The sequence below is a fragment of the Protopterus annectens genome, chromosome 1.part1 (assembly GCF_019279795.1).
Source record: "Protopterus annectens isolate FY-2018-M chromosome 1.part1, PAN1.0, whole genome shotgun sequence".
Taxonomy (NCBI): domain Eukaryota; kingdom Metazoa; phylum Chordata; order Ceratodontiformes; family Protopteridae; genus Protopterus; species Protopterus annectens.
In genome coordinates, this window is record NC_056726.1 from 991,218,336 (window position 1) to 991,232,616 (window position 14,281).

The 14,281-nt window shown below is 41.8% G+C and overlaps 1 protein-coding gene across 1 annotated transcript in view; it reads left to right on the forward strand.

Moving 5' to 3' along the window:
* The window catches only part of LOC122808463 (suppressor of cytokine signaling 3-like), a 368,328-nt gene that overhangs the window by 229,410 nt on the left and 124,637 nt on the right, over nucleotides 1–14,281 (forward strand). The window contains exon 2 of the mRNA XM_044079426.1: nucleotides 3,996–4,131. The gene's annotated coding sequence lies outside the window, so the exon portion shown is untranslated. The remainder of the gene's footprint in view (nucleotides 1–3,995; nucleotides 4,132–14,281) is intronic.

Below are 14,281 nucleotides of genomic sequence, written 5' to 3' on the forward strand. Positions count from 1 at the left end.
AATACTGAGCATGCTGTGCTGGGCATAAGTAATATATTAATACTGAGCATGCTGTGCTGCGCATAGCTAACATTTTAATACTGAGCATGCTCTTCTATGCATAAGTAACATTTTAATACTGAGCATGCTGTGCTGCGCATAGCTAACATTTTAATACTGAGCATGTTCTTCTATGCATAAGTAACATTTTAATACTGAGCATGCTGTTCTGGGCATAAGTAACATTTTAATACTGAGTATGCTGTGTTGGGCATAAGTATCATTTTCATACTGAGCATGGTGTTCTGCACATAAGTAACATTTTAATACTGAGCATGCTGTGCTGGGCATAAGTAACATTTTAATAGTGAGCATGCTGATCTGCGCATAAGTAACATTTTAATACTGAGCATGCTGTTCTGGGCATAAGTAACATTTTAATACTGAGTATGCTGTGTTGGGCATAAGTATCATTTTCATACTGAGCATGGTGTTCTGCACATAAGTAACATTTTAATACTGAGCATGCTGTGCTGGGCATAAGTAACATTTTAATAGTGAGCATGCTGATCTGCGCATAAGTAACATTTTCATACTGAGCATGGTGTTCTGCACATAAGTAACATTTTAATACTGAGCATGCTCTTCTATGCCTAAGTCCCCTTCTGCTTTGTCAGTCCACTCCATCAAAAGTCTTTCCGAACCCAAAGTGGAGAGGCTAGTGAATACAATTATATGGGCTAGAGGACTTTCAGGCCCCCTTTCTGTTCTGACCCCCTCGGGTCTTGGCACCAAAACTTCTTTTACCCCGCTAACTACTTCTCCTCTAACCTCCTCGGTGGTCTTAGAGTAATCTGTTCTAAATCTCCCAGTGCTGACTGTACCAGCTCTGGAGTTATCAATTTCTTTGGAACCGGTAGTTCCCCTGATCACTGGTTACTTCAGAACCAGAGACCTCCCAGAGCTGTACCTACCCTGTCAGTTCAGGGGGACAGATCTCATCTCCAGGATTTTTGGAGCTGTCCCTGCACCTCAAAACGTAAGATAACTGCTTCTCATGCACCTTTTGTAAACACAGCTCCTTTGTCCAGAAAATGAAGCCAATAAAAAGTGCCTGTGGGGCTGATTGTTTTATATGCAGGCTTTCCTTTCCCATTACAGGATGAACGCAACCTTCAGTACCAGCTTCTTCTCTATATGTAAAGTTAAGCTATACTAGTAAAGTGTAGAGATTCTAGTTACTAGTAGAGTGTAGAGATTCTAGTTACTAGTAGAGTGTAGAGATTCTAGTTACTAGTAGAGTGTAGAGATTCTAGTTACTAGTAGAGTGTAGAGATTCTAGTTACTAGTAGAGTGTAGAGATTCTAGTTACTAGTAGAGTGTAGAGATTCTAGTTCTGCAGCTTTTTTCTGATGACCCTAAAACAAAATGTGATGATTGTTCTAGATGGAGTAGTTCACCATTCTGTCGTACCTGCATTGCATCTCCTCCAGTGTACAGCTCTGCTGCTCCAGCAGAGATCGTGCTGTTTTGTCATGGCCTGTAACTCATTCAGTTTGTCACAGTCTAATAAAATATCTTTACACCATACATAGCAATAAGAAGTCTGCAATCCTCAAACAAATCATTACTAAGCATACACAAATCTAACAACTCAGCAGGAGAAGCCCTATATGATAACCAAACCTTCAGAATATGGAACTCTCTCCCTCTTAATATAACACTCAATGACAACCTCTTCTCATTCAAACTGCAACTGAAAATCCACCTAACAAACTCATGACTATGTTCTTGTAATGAACCAGGATAATCTGAACATCCCTAGCCCTATACCTTCCCTCTGTATAGATAAGCCCGTTGGAATAATCAAGAGAGCCCCCTATAAGTTGTACGTAATAATAATATTTTGTAAATATTTCTATATAATATCAACTGTTCCTGTACTCCCTCATTCTAGATCTTCTGGAATAAAGTGTACTCACTTTAAGTACACTTTCTGATCATTAGTCTTACAAAATTACTAGCATTCTTTAGAAAAAAGTTTTACCTTTGAATTCTGCTGTTTCCTTTCTGTTGTTTTCTGTTTCTGTTTTGATCAGTAGATGAGTATAAGCAAAGTATGTAAGTTTCCATGACTGAGTGCTGCAAATGTATGCACTTGTATTATGAGTCTGGTTCATTTATTTTATGTTTCTGTTTTTATGACTGTTTCATGTATTATTGTAATTCTGGAGCTTTTCTCCTTGGGCGTTGGCTGAAAAGTGGTCCAATGCCTAGTTTGACTTTTCTGGAAAACAAAGACAAATAAGTAATAGATAAATTAAATCCTTGTCATACTGGGACAAAGATATAAAGCTATGTAAATGTATGACTCCTTTTAACAGTGCCATTATATTCCTTAATGTTGAGTGTTTCTGCCATCTCAGGAGAGGGGGTATAGTTTGCTGTTCCGCTAAACAAATGCAAAGCACGTCATTTCACCTTATGGATGGTGCAGTGGTAGCATTGTCTCTTCACAGCAAGAGGTTCTCTGGTTCGACTCTCGGCTTGAGTGCCTTCTATGTGGAGTCTTCCATGTCCTCCCTGCATCATGTGGGTTTCCTCCAGGTGCTCCCATGTTTCTTCCCATGTTACAAATACATGCATCTGGAGCATTTCTCCTTGGGCCTCCGCTGAAAATTCGCTTCGTTCCAAGTCAGACTTTCCCAGAAAACAAATTTTTACTTATTTATTTAACATTTCTATACCGGGAAAGTCTGACTTGGAACAAAGCCAATTTTCAGTGGAGGTCCAGGGAGAAATGCTCCAGACGCATGTCTTTGTGATGTGGGAAGAAACCGGAGTACCTGGAGGAAACCCACACATACGCAGGGAGGACATGCAGACTCAACACAGAAGGCACCCTAGCTGAGATGAACCAGAGAACCTGTTGCTGTGAGGCAACAATGCAATCTCTGCGCCATTAAATGTTAAATAAAATGTCATTTATATTTTTTCCACTAACAGTCTTGTAGCCACTTTTTTTTTTTCAGACTGTAGCCACTGTTTCAAAGTAACTGAAATTATTTTCTTCTCAGATTTACCAGTGCACAGTTCCTTGGGACTTTACAATCACATCTGAATACTCACAGAGAAACAAATGTCACGTCTGTCTTTTACATTGGGAGACATCCGCTGATTGTATAAAATCTTTGCTGTGCAGGTACTGTAAGTAACAGGAAGAAATTCACATTTTAAGGCATGAGACTAAAGTGATATTTTAAAGCTTTCCAGTGGGTATTTGCTGGACTACAGGTTTAGAATCTGGCAAGAAAGATTTTAGATTTTAGAAATTATGGCTTAAAAAAAGATAGTATTGTGTTGGGTGAGGCTAACGGAAGGCACTCCCAGCTAACACAGATTAATCTGAAGAATAAAAAGGCGAGTAATATGACAGTGGTAGAGGGGAGACATTTTCCAAGAAAAAGTTAACAGCTAGGGGATAGAGGTGGTCTCAGCCTCAAAAGAAATTTCCCACAGCCCCCCCCCCCACCCACCCCCCCCCCCAGCCTTTGTTGGTGTCAGGTGTAATTCACCATTCAGAAATGCATGTTTATTAAAAAAAATTGTATATAAATAACTAAGCTTGCCAACTTAAAAATCAGAAATTTAAAAACTTTGTTGTAAGTATTGTAAATATAAGATAGTGTTGAGTTATGTATGTGAAATTGTTGCAGTTCTTGGAAGGGAGTAGAAAAGTTTAAGCTATTAGGTAAAAAATAACAGTATATGCCTTTGGTGGTAAATTGGACAAGATGTGGCTGAATAAATCTATTAATCTTTTTTTTTTTTGTCTTTCTGGAATATGCATTGAAGGTCTATGTAACCCTGAACCACAATGCAGTACTTTGTACATTTGTTTACGTCATTATTTCATAAGCTTGAGTTGAGAAATTTCTGTTATGTACCTTTTAAGGAAAGTAGCTTTTCTGACTTGAGATACCAGTAAATTATTTTTCTTTATTTCCATGTGACAGGGCTTTGCAGAGGAGAGGCATGACCCTTAACATAACATCCTTGTGCTTACACAGCACATCTGAAAGACTACAGCTAAGCACAGCTGTCGTGGTTACACCCTGTTGATCAGAGTTTCTGTGATTTCACCGTGAACAGGTATTATAGAACCTTATTTTACAGATTATTTTTTTGCATGCGTAGTTGAAAAAAACAGTTACTTTGCTTCTTGCAGATGTAAAGTTTATTTTAGGGTACAAAGTGATGTCCTATTACTAATTTATAACAATAAAACTTGTTCGCAGTGATATAGGAGGGACGTGCTGAAGTAGGTGTTTTTGTGTGCTGCTATGTATGCCATAGTATTTACCCTGAGATTCACAGAATTTCTTTCTCCCCATATGAATTTGTCCAGTGTGGGATGGTCAGAGAATTTCTGAGTCAGAGATATTGTATAGCTGCAATGAGAAAGAGTTCATTAGCTGTTTATTACCATACCTTTGAATCGATCACTGCACTGTCAGACTAGATTGCACTAGTGTTCTCCCTAGCAGTTCATGCATTGCATTAGAAAAGGCCCCCTTCAGTTAAATACATATCATGGGTTCAGTAGTGGAGCAATTTTACTTGGAAATTTCTTCACAGAGCCTTTCTCACCCCAGTTAAAACAGCCAAATTCAACAAAACTGATATTTGTTGGAGGTGTTTAAAGCATTGTAATGCAGACTGGTTTCACATTTTTACGTATGTCCTAACTTTTAAAGTTTTAATATTATATTCTCTGACACATCTCATTAAACAAGTCAATGATTTTTCTTAATGCAAGTGAAGGTTTTACCATGAATAAATCTAATTCTTACATTTTATGGACAATACTAGCAGTAGCTAGAAAGTGCATTACAAGAAAATGGCACTTCCGTCACCCCTCCAGACATTGAAGACTTCCTGATGTTGGAATAATTAACATCAAAGAAACTAGAACAAAAGAACTCGGAATTCGTCCAAAGATCTTCTCGAATAATCCTTGGATAAAAGTTTCATCTCTCCTACAGACTTTCCAAACAAACTCTAACTCTTCCTGAAATCATTTATGTTTAGTAACTGTTTATTTATTGGTTATTTCAATAATTATTTCAGATCTGTGTATATATTGTAAATAGTTACTTTGTTTTTGCTTAGAAAAATTCTTTCTTGTTTGTTCAAATATGCACTTATTTTGTTATTCCAATTAAGAATTTAAATAACAAAAAATATGAGTAAAAAAAAAAAAAAAAAATGAAAAGGCCCCATTCACATGTACACATGCACCCCACATATCCACTCATCCACAAACAAGTCCCCCATATTCACCCATGCTCACAGAGTTACTCAGCAATACACCTGTGTACACACTGCAAAGAGCCTTCTCTCACACACACATACACATCCCAACTCACATTTCCACAGGGATATCCCTAAGGCAAAACACATCAAATGTCTTGGTCATAGGCAACTCCACAGTGAGACACACATATGTCCCCCCTCACCAGAATGGACAGGGAGAAGGTCTTGGTCAGCTGCCTATCAGGTGCCAGGATCCGACAAATCACATATGCACTCGGTCACTCAACAACAAGTAACGTTATGAATATGTCATAGTCAATGTTGGAGTGAATGACTTGAGACATACCTCTCTGGACTACATGAGGAGAGACATAAAGGAACTCTCTGATTGTGTGTCCCAGTCAGTATATTCCTAGCCCTGAGCTGCAGTCTACCCTCACCCAGGATGATGCCACAATGTAAACAAATAATGATTGACTTCAACAATTGGCTCAACTTCTGGTGTCAGTCAAGGGTGATCCAGTATCTGTCAGCCTAGGAGGATATGGTAGACAGTCTCGCTCCTTTCCTAGAGAAGGTCTGTACCTGTCCCCCCAAGGCTTTTGGATACTGGCAAAGGCCCATGCCTTCCCCATAGAGCATCTTTTAGGCAATGTCAAAACAACAAATTTTCCAACATAAAATCTAATCGAGACAAACGCAGGACTGTGCTGCTTAATCCTAGGAGTTTAAACCCGAAACTGCGACCCCTGGAAGTAATTCTCACCTTGGAGGATGCTGATGTCTGTGCAGTTACCAAGACATGGTTCAAGGCCGCTGAGAGCACCCCAACCATGCAAGGCTACAATGCCTTCCACACATTCAGACCTCAAAATGAGTGTGAAGGAACCAAAGGTGAAGATGTAGCAGTCTTCATTAAAACCAAATACAGTTCAAGACTGGTCAAACAGCATGATTGTCTTGAACTACTACATGTTCAATTAACTATTGTGAAAGGACAGTACCACAACATTGCTAGCTATAGATCCCTCACCATGAACCAGGATAAACACACACCACCTACCTTGATTTACTGGAATCCCTTGCCATACAGCCCAACACCTTAGTCATGGAAGATTTCAACTAGCCTTCCATAGAGTGGAGGACTTACACGAGCAAAAACACACTCCTCCAGAGGTTCCTGGACTTTAGCACACATGCTGTGGAACAGGTAGTCTGCATTCCCACTAGGGGCTCTGATGTGCTGGACATAGTACTCACCAACATGTGTGGGGTGGGGGTCGCTGTATTGCCCCATGCATGATGCCCTCCCTGGTTAGGTCAGACCACAAATCAGTCTCGTTTGAAATAACTGCTGGAACTGACACCCTCAGAGGAACAAAAATTATAAAAAAACATTACCAAAGCTAACTACAGCCTACTAACGGTTTGTATAAAAAGCTTCATACCACCCACAATCGCAGACATCAGTGATCACTATGCAAAAGTGTACTCAAATGCCCTGTACAAACACTTAAATGACTGCATAAACTCTGCTGTACCTGACCGGATCAAAACCATGTCTTCCCATAAAAACAAGCCACTATGGTGGATTTCAAGTGTAAACAGATTACATAACAAGAGAAAGAAACTGTTGTCCAAAAGCAAGAGGGATATCATTCTGCAGAGGAAGAGTTCCCTCCTAAGCCTAAACAAGAAAATCAGAAATCTTGTAAAATCTTCTAAAGTAAATTACAAAACTAAAATCGCATCCCTAGCTAAGGATAATCATAAGGCATTCATAAGGCATTCTTTAACAATGTCCTACGTCTAAAAGGGAATGCCCAGCTATATGTCCCAAAATATCACCCCCCCCTATCCCTACCTATCATATCCCAAAGCATACCTGACAACATCCCTAATCCTAATATCTCTAGAGAACACATCATCTCTGCACTCACAAGGCCAAAAATACAGCCTCAGTGGAACCAGATAATATCCCAGGTTGTTTACTACACAATCTAAAACAAGACCTAGTAGACCCACCTGGCATTCTCTAGTCATAGTTTGAGAACTGGCTATGTTCCTGCAGAATGGAGAACAGCAACTGTAATCCCCCTGCACAAAGGGGGGCTATCAATTGACCCTGGGAACTATAGACCCATAAATCTAACCAGCCTCATCTGCAGGGCCATTGAAAGAGTTATCATAGGTAGGTACTAGGCTATCTGCCCGAAGGCATTTATAAGCCTAGCCAGAATGTGTTGGCTTTCGCCGCCCCCTTAGATTATTTCCCTGTGCCTCTGTCCAGCACAGCCACTGAAGTGATCCCCAGGGTAAACTTTGTTTTTCATCCACTCGTCAAGGTTTCTCTTGAAGAGGGTTAGTGAGGAGCTCTGCCGAATGTAGATTGGAATCTTGTTCCAAAGCATGGGAAGTCTCTGGGACAGGAATCTACCCCTCCAGCATGTCCTATTTATTATGTGGTGAGGTTTAGATCCCTAGAGCGTGTGGCACGAGGGGATATGGTTTTCTTTAGGGGGAGCATGTCCATCAGTTCTGGGTTGGACATGGCCTTGTATGTCAGGCAGAGATCACCTCTGAGTAGGCGGTATGTAACAGAGTACAGCTGGAGTTTCTTCAGTCAAGCTACATAGGGCATCTGTTTGAGGCCAGCGATCCTCTTAGTGAGGTACTTCTGTGGTCTTTCCAGCTGTTGCAGGTGTCTTGTAAGGTACATCCCAAATGGGGCGTTGTACTCTATGATGGGTCTGATGAGTGATGAGTAGAGGGGCACAATGACCTCTTTTGATCTGAATGTGAACCCTTTTGTGATTATGTGGGCCACATAGAAGGATTTTCTAACCACTTTGGCAATGTGATCATCAAAGGAGAGATTATTATCTACTTGGATCCCCAGAACCCTTATTACGTCTTCCATATTTAGAGAACTACCACCTATGTTGTAGTTTGTGGGTACTTTGTTTTTTCCAAAGGGGATGACTATGCACTTTTTGCCATTTAGCTAGAGGCCATGATTTTGACACCAGGTATCCGTCTCAGTGAGACCCTTTTGGAGGATGTCTGTGTCAGCCGGAGAGACCATTATAACCCCTAGTTTGCAGTCATCTGTGAACTTGGTCAGCCATAGTCCTCCTGTGCTTGCCTGTACCTCTGAGACGTATATGCCGAACAGAAGGGGTCCTAGGACTGAGCCCTGGGGAATGCCACTTGTAACCGGTTTAGAGTCGGACTTAGCTCCCGCAACTTTCACCATGTGGGTTCTGTCCATGAGCCAATTGGCAACCCATCTTGTGACATAGGGGTTTATGTTCAGGCTGGTGACCTTGTCTATAATACCAGAATAGGGAAAGGTGTCAAAGGCCTTTGCAAGGTCTAGGTAGGCTGTGTGTACCATCTTTCCCTCATCTATAGCCTTGGTAACTGTCTGAAAGAAGTTCACCAGGTTTAGGAGGCATGATCTGCCCTTAACAAAGCCAAACTGGGTAGGGTCCAGTGTTTGGAGGTTCCCAATGTCTCTGTTGATGAGTTCCATGATGATGTGCTCCATAGCCTTGCAGACCAAGCTAGTCAGGCTTATAGGGAGATAGTTTCCAGGGTCTGTTGTGGTTCCACCTTTGTGGAGTGGAATAACAGTTGCTGTGTGCCACTCTATGGGTACGTAGCCTATGGAGAGGCTGAGTTTGAACAGTGTGGTTAGGTGAGGGGTTAGTTCATCTTTGAGCTCATGTAGGACGCAGCCTGGGACACCGTCCAGTCCCATTGATGCTGTGTTTTTGGCTTTGGAGAGGACTGTTTTAACCAGAGTGTCTGATTTCAGGGGCTCTACATTCTTCTGGTATGGTTATGGGCCGTTTTGGGGGTGAGAGGGGTGAAATTTGCACTGAACCTGTCTGCCAGGATGTTGGCGATATCGGTTGGTTCAGTGTATTTTGTGCCATTCTGCACCAACTCCGAACAGACCTAAACATTGCCACTTAAATTCTTGACATAGTTAAAAGAGTGCCTTGTGGTTATCTTTGGAGTCCTTGGCAATTTTTCTTTCGAAGCTCACCTTGGATGAATTTATGGGGGATCATAGTTTCTTGCTGATACTTATCAGGGATGTCTTCCCTTCTTGAGATTTTACTCTTTTTCTGTATTAGTTTCCTCTTTCTGTTGTATAGCTTGTTTATAGCAGGGGTCCACCAGACTGGTTTCCTTTTCTTGGAGGAGTGAGTCTTGGTTTAGCTTGGGATACCATGATCCATGCATTGTTGTAGGTGCCCATAGAATGCATTAGTAAAGGATTTTGCAGCTTGGACAGAATTATCCTTTAGCATGGGGGCTCTGAAACTTTCCACCTCGGTCTTAAGTAACGTGAAGTTTGCAGCTTGGACAGAATTATCCTTTAGCATGGGGGCTCTGAAACTTTCCACCTCAGTCTTAAGTAACGTGAAGTTTGCTTTTGAAAAGTTTTTCATGGTGGTTTCCTTGTCCAGGGGTGGGGGCAGAATGTGGATATCCAGAGTGATTTGTTTATGGTCAGATCTAACCAGCGAGGGGTTGACCTCCGGTATGGAACACCGGTCGCCCATGTTGGTGATGACCAGGTCCAATATGTTGTCACCTCTGGTGGAAGTGTTGACCAGTTGATCCAGGGCATTTGAGTTTATAAATTCTAGGAAATGTTGGGCAAGGAAGTTAGTACTTGAGTAGTTCTCCCAGTTAATGTTTGGGTAATTGAAATCACCCAATATTAGGGTGTTTGGTAGGACCTTTATGTTTCCCAATGTTTCCAGAAATGCGGAATGGAGGTCCTGGGACATGGTGGGTAATCTGTAGCAAGCTACAATTTGAATTGCAGTTTTGCCCGTTGTTAGCTGCACGTGGATGATCTCTGAAGCATCATGCTGTGCCACTAACCTGGAGGTGTGGGTATCCTTGATGAATATGGATATGCCCCCACCTTTTGTATTTCGGTCCGTGTTTTGTGGCCAAAATGTATGGTATGAGTTGTAGCCTGGTAGTGCTGGGGTGCTCTTTGGAGCCTTAAAACCAAGTTTCTGTTACTGCACATATATCGATTTTCTCCATACTGAGGAGTGCCTTGAGTGCGTGCATTTTGAGGTTTAGACTTCTGGCATTGAATAGCATTACACTCAGTTTTTTGTTACTTGTGCTATTTACAGCAGTGGGTTTGTCTTTTGAGCCTTGCCTAAAAAAGGCACTATGGGGGTGGCAAGAGCCTTGGCCAGTATTCGAGTATCATATCCTTATGTATCATGGGCCTTACCAACAAGGACATTGGTGACCTCCAAAAGCTGGACCCAACCCAGTTTGGCTTGGTCAAGGGTAGATTATGCATATTAAACCTGGTAGACGTCTTTGAGAATGTCACCAAAGCCATGAACAAAGGTAAGACTATCTCGACCTTGCCAAGGCTTTCGGCACAATGCCCCACTTTGGCATCATTGAGAAATTCTCCCAGATAGGGATTAACAGTTACATTACTAGATGGGTAGCCAGTTGGCTCAACAACAGAACACACACTGTTAAAATTGGTGACTCCACCTCCACCAGTAGACACATCACCAGTGGAGTACCACAGGGGTCTGTGCTGCGCCCCCTTACTGTTTGGCATCTATTTCTCAGAAGTCCAGGCCAAAGTAGACTGCATTTGGCTCACCAAGTTCACTGATGATTGCAAACTGGGAGCAATCGAGTCCCCCAATGATGTAAACATATTACAAAAAGGGCTAACACAAAATGATGGTCTAAAACTAAATGAAAAAATGCATTATTATTCCCTTTTGCAAAATGAAGTTCCCTACAAATTGCAAAATTGACAGCACCCCCCTGAGTTCCATTCCACTGGTGGAAGTCTTGGGAACACAGGTTGATAGCAGTCTGAACTTTGACTATCAAGTTTCCACAGTGCAGAAATTATACTTTACCTATAGTAGCAATATAGGGGATATAAGGGGAATAGTGAATAAGAACTGGAATATTCTTAGAAGTGATAATAAATTGAGGGAAATTATAGGGCCCCTCCCCAAATATGGTTACAGACGAAATAAAAATCTTAAGGATCTGTTATGTGGGGAAAAGAATTTGGTGGTCCCTAAGCAGTTTACTAGTAAGATGGGTAGTATCCCCTGTGGAAACTGCAAAGCGTGTCCATATATCAATAGGAGTAGTACCTTCATACATCCAGTAAATGGCAAGATTTTTGAATTCAAAGGTAGAGCCACTTGCAAGACCTCCAATATTGTGTATATAGGGGAGTGTACTCAGTGTTCCAGTTTTTATGTGGGCATGACAAATAAAATGTTCAAGGTTAGGATTTTACAACACCTGTCCTCCATTCGGAACAAAGATGTCCACAATGCCCTGTATAAACATGTTGAAGTCTGTCCTATGCATTCTTTTGTTTTTAGAGCAGTGGCTAATGTTACACTGAATAACAGAGGTGGGGATGTTAAGGCTCTTACAGAGTCTTTGGAGTCACGCTGGATTATAGAGCTGTTGGCACATAGGGATCCAGGTCTAAATGACCTGGTCCCTTTAAAACCTGCCTTACAAAGGAGGCGTGTTTTTTATTAATGCTTGATTGGTTGTTTTAATGATGTTTCATTGATTGCAATTATATTTAAAAAGTGGTTTAGAATGCTTTAGTTTGTCTGAAGAAGGGTTTCAACCCGAAAGCGCTTACTTCTGGATTTTATTGTGTGTTTTTATTAAACCAAGTTAATACAGCAGTGTCCTGCCTCTCTTCTGTTTGCTGCAAGTTTCCACAGTGGTAAGGAAAGCCTTCTGTGTAGCACACCTCATAAGCAAGGGCATAGCATCCAGGTCAGTGAATGTTATAGCTCCACTGTACTCGACCCTCCCTCACCAGACACCTGCAGCAGCCGTAGAGACCTCAGAGGTTTCTCACTAAGAAAATACAGGGACTCCAAACTATGACCTATGTGGACAGGCTGAAAGCCCTGTCACTTTAGTCCATATCATATAGGCTGCTGAGAGCTTACTTGTGCCTGGCCTATAGGGCAATCTCCAACCCTGCCCTAATGGAAATGCTGCACATCCACAAGTCAAATGACTCAAGAATCACTCGCTGTAGGGATCTCAACCTACCTTGTGACATTAAGAGATCATGCTGGAGAGACAGAAACGTCTCCCAGAGACTGCTGCTTCTCTGGAATAGACTACCTCCCTCTTCATGTAAAACCAAGCTTCTCACTGACTCTATTCAAATACAACCTGGATAACTAGATAGGAGACTGCAAATTTGCCCCTTGGGTGGCACCCATTCCCTCGTGGACAGGGTTAGTAGCTGGTGTTAGTCACATACCCATTCTGTTCATAAATTCATTCTGTGAACTACTAAAAAAAGAACAAATGGAGGCACTTGGGATTAATATGGCTAGGCTTATAACGGCTCTAGGGACACTAGCCAAGTAACGTCCTATGATGCTATGTAGTTTCACCAGCGGGCCCACTTTCCATGTTGAGTCTTCTGTGAGGGAAAAAGTTAGCAGCAGAGTGGTCTAAGAATTGGAAAGGCTTGGTGCAATATGGAAACCTTTAATAAGGCTTCTGCATTGTGCTGAACTCTTCCGAGTTCCATTATTAACGTTTATCATTAATCAAAGTTTCAGCAAGATCCGTTCACATTACCCAGCTGTTTTGTAATGGCTTCTTTACCACCTTAAGTTAATAAAGTTTACATATGAATGCTACAGCTAGCATAATTATGATACATTGTTTATATTTGCTCTAAATGTGATCACTAGTTTTCACACATTGACCAGTGCGGATTAAAAGTCTACCAATTTGAAACATATAAACTAAAACCTACATCAGAATTCTGCAATAAATAAAAAACAGTAGTCTGTCAGTGTTGAATGTTGACTTGCTCTGGAGCTGAACTGCAGCAGTACTGTTGAAAGATATGTGATCATGAAAATGAAGTACAAGGCAACCACAAAATGTTCTTCATGTTTCACTGTTGCAGTCATCACCTGTGGGTTATCCCTGCTGTGGTAGCCCTCGGCTGGCCCGAATACCAGAGTCAATGTTTTTCTGCATTGGCTGCTGTCGTCTGCAGTTTGATGTCAGGTCTTCAGTGCTGTAAAGCAAGGCAGCCGATGCCATTACATCAGTTTTTCTTGCCGTGGAGCCTGTAGAAGAAGCAGTTCACAATTGTGCTGGTCGGACGTTACCAGAGTTTGAATTACAGCTGAAAACGTCTAAAGCTAAGTACCCCGTTGAGGATCCTTTTTTCTTGCACTAACTGATGTCCAAAAAAGTTAATTGTCTTGCCTGTGGAAAGCAAATCCCACACAGAGACTTCCATTCATACTGTGTCACTTGCTTAGGCCCAGACCATGATGTCCCCCGTTGCCGGTTCTGTACCCTCTTTAATGCAAGAACCATTCGCCGTAGAGCTCTTATTGTAAAGAGGTATTTTTATCTTCTGTCTTTGCATTCCGAAATGGTGTCCGTCAGCCAACAGTCTGTGGACATTCTGAAAAAACGCAACGATAAAGATAGAGACAGACCACACAAGGCTAAGCCTACAGACGACTGCTTTTTCAGCCCCTGATGCCCGATTCAGTACCTACACAGGCCTTTACCAAGACCCTTTTGGAGTCCAGTATGCCGCAGAAATCTTCTTCGTCTTCCAAGCCTTTGGCTGTCTCTGCCTCGGTTGGGTCCGGAGCTGCGACGCAGGCACTGGCTTCCAAGGAGGCCTCTCGTCCTACCGAATCTAGACAGAAAACGACATCTTCTCATCTGACTACCGTTTCTCTCAGACAGATGGATAATGTTAGGCCTAGAAGCCAGGCCACTCCTAGAAAATCTGCCTCTAGCCACCATCTTGCTCCTGCCCCACCACCCCAAGTATAAATGCTTAAAATGGCAGAGAATCTCATCTCCCTTATTAGGGGTAGTCCGGCCACAACTTCTAAAAGGAAAAGACACCATTCTCCTGAAATTA